The following is a 2,839-nucleotide window of genomic DNA, read 5'->3' as shown; positions in this document are numbered from 1 at the left end:
CATTTTCATTTATATAGTGATCTGTGAACACAAATTAGTTAGCATAAATCAGTTAAATGACGAAAACTTAGGTGTCTATTTATTTGTGACCACTCAGTGTATACGTAACAACATTTGTTCACCAAACGAGTATAACGGGTAGAACATTATTTTAAGGAAATATTAAATCATATGAAAAGTGCAAACTGACAATGAGTAAGGTTCGAATTCGTGTCCATGCATAATATACTATTATTTTGTGTTTAAAGTGAAAAATGAAAGTTTATTTGTAAAAAATAAATAAATACGTTAAATGACTACTTGCAGATACAATGCAAACCTTTTACTGAGAGAGATAAAGGGGGCGTCGATGTGAGGTTTCAGTTCAACATGGCCTTGCGTTCCTTTTCTTCGAACTAACTCAGAATTTGAAGTGAAGTTGCATAAAGTTAGTTCTCAGAGTGTTAGAACTGTTGTATGTGACTTTAAAAATTACAGTATTTTAAGGAAAGTTGTACATAAAATATACTTTTTTATTTTCAAAATTTTGTAACATATATTTTTCATATTAAGTTATTAAATCCTAGCGTTCAGAAGTTAGTTTCATACTAATAGTAATCTTTGTCTGTAGACTTCTTTTAGTTTTATATTAACTTAGTAATATTAAAATTAATTCAGACTAAGCTTGAAATTAACGAAACATAAACTTTTAGCGATGAAATTAGTATTAGTAAGATAAATAGCAACAGCATAAATAAACAAATTTATAATGTGTTTCTATTAGTATTGTTTGTATTATGTCTTCGTATTCCCTTATGGTTTTATATTCACCTTCTTTCGGGACTTTACCTTCATAATTGTATATTTCAGCTCATCTTAATAAAAAAATTTATTTATCATATTATTCATCAATTGGTACCCAATAATATAAAAATGAATTTTCAATATTTCATAAATTGCATTTATTTTCAAGAGATAACAAAGGGTCATTTGGTTTGTCTAGATTATTACATTTTTACTGCTGTTATCACCCTATTTAGTTCCAGTTACATAACAAAAACTATTTACCTATATCCACTCCTGTTATCTAAAAGTAAAATGACCAAACTCCTTCTAAGTTTTTACCACATACAAGAGCAAACTATTCCATAGAATAACCAACCTCATAAGAAAATAAAACTTCCACATATGTTGGTTCTCTATTTTTTGTGTTCATAAAGAGATCACTTAGAAGGACTTGCATCAGTCTTCTTATTTCTATGTTCATGCTGTGTGTGAAGGCCCAAGTGTGTAAAAAGTAGGTTCATTTAATGTGATTTTTTTTTGTCCCTCTTAAAATAATGCAGCCATTAAAAAAAAATTGTCCTAGCAATATCCTAAAGATAGAATATGACTTAGTATTTTAAGTTAAGTTTTTATAATGAAACCTGAAAATTGTTTTTTTATGGCATGGTGTTCAATTAGAACAATTTACAAGTATGTGTTAATTTGAGGTGATAGAAAAATAACAGGTTCTCTCTCGTCGTGAATTTATAGCAGTGAATGATTGAGTCTTATAACACTGATAGCGTAAAACTGTTTGATGGCTGAGCTTTTAAATTTGCTCGTGTTTTGACAAGTTATTAGCAATATTCCTGTTCCTGGTCATTCCATCACTAATTAAGCCTCATGTGGAATACTATGTACAATTTTAGCTTCATTATCCAAAAAAGGATGTTTACTAATGGAAAGAGTTTGGAGAAAGACTACTAAGATGATTCTGAGGATAAAAAGATCATTTTTAGGGATGGGTTAAGACCACTTAAGTTATTTCTCTTGAGAAAAGAAAGGTAAGAGTTGGTCTTATTGAAGTATTCAAATAAAAATAAAATTGTGCTAATTTGTGTCAAAGCTGTCTTTTTTTTCTTTCAGGTCTTAGATGTGTGCCCTCTTGTCCAGTTATCTAAAGAATATAGCACAAAGAGATCAGAGGTCTTTCTTTATCCCGTCAGTCCTCCAGCTAATTTTAAAAACTTCAATAAGATCACCACTTTTTACTTTTCTTTTCTCAAGAGAGGAGTTTTTAACCCATTCTTGTAAGGTAAACCTTTCACCCATAAAATCAACCTATTTGCCATCTTCTAAACCCTTTTTTGTTAAGTCAGTGTTTTTTCTTAGTTACGGAGAACAAAGGTGTACATAGTATTCCAAGCGAGTCTTAACTAGTAGTTTGTGTAAAGAGATAATTACCTATTTTGACTAGTGATCAATATACCTATAAATACACACTAAAAATTATTTTAATTAACTACTAGCTGCAGAGCAATGGTTTGATGGCACGAGTAATGTACTCATCACATGCCAAGATCCTTTTCGTCAGTCACGCTTTTGGATGGACTCTCATTTGTGTATTAAACTCTACTTTAACATATTGTAATTCCCCTTCTACGATGCACTAACATGTACACTATTATGAGTTTTGAGTGTATTATGTGTTAGGCCAGCATTTAACAAGAGTTTAAATTGATTATTATTTCATGAAAAACAAAGGGTAGTTTTAAATTTTTTACTTTTGTCGAGAGTTGGTTTGCAAGAACAACCTTGAAGAACAAAATGCTTCTTTGTTGTCCACAGGAGCATTAATTAGGTAAAGCAGGAAATGGTGTTTGCTCCCATCTGTACTAAATATTATTTGTTTTTTGGAACAATACATACAGAAAATGAAATAGTTTTTAGGAACTAGGTACATGCTTAGAAAGAGCTGTGAAGTGATAGGTATAAAAATGCAAACAGAAAAGATAGAAGGTTCTTATTTTATATTCTACCTTGTCAATATCAGTAATTTGAGTTCCTAATTCGTAAGAAACATTAGACTTTGTAT

General features: G+C 30.2%; 1 protein-coding gene across 6 annotated transcripts in view; it reads left to right on the top strand.

Moving 5' to 3' along the window:
- Nucleotides 1-2,839, top strand: part of LOC106464625 (ras-related protein Rab-30-like) — a 22,834-nt gene that overhangs the window by 7,000 nt on the left and 12,995 nt on the right. Inside the window, exons 1-2 of one of the 6 annotated variants that reach the window (XM_022392353.1) lie at nt 381-427; nt 1,891-2,059. The exons of 2 other annotated variants lie outside the window; for them this stretch is intronic. The gene's annotated coding sequence lies outside the window, so the exon portion shown is untranslated. Of the gene's footprint in view, nt 1-352; nt 455-1,890; nt 2,060-2,839 lie in introns of those variants that run through there. 3 more of the 6 variants (XM_013924780.2, XM_022392350.1, XM_022392355.1) reach the window with 3 other exon arrangements.

This window comes from Limulus polyphemus, unplaced genomic scaffold, assembly GCF_000517525.1.
Source record: "Limulus polyphemus unplaced genomic scaffold, Limulus_polyphemus-2.1.2 Scaffold1702, whole genome shotgun sequence".
Lineage (NCBI taxonomy): Eukaryota > Metazoa > Arthropoda > Merostomata > Xiphosura > Limulidae > Limulus > Limulus polyphemus.
The sequence above is the reverse complement of the archived record's forward strand: the minus strand, read 5'-3'. Positions and strand labels throughout refer to the sequence as shown.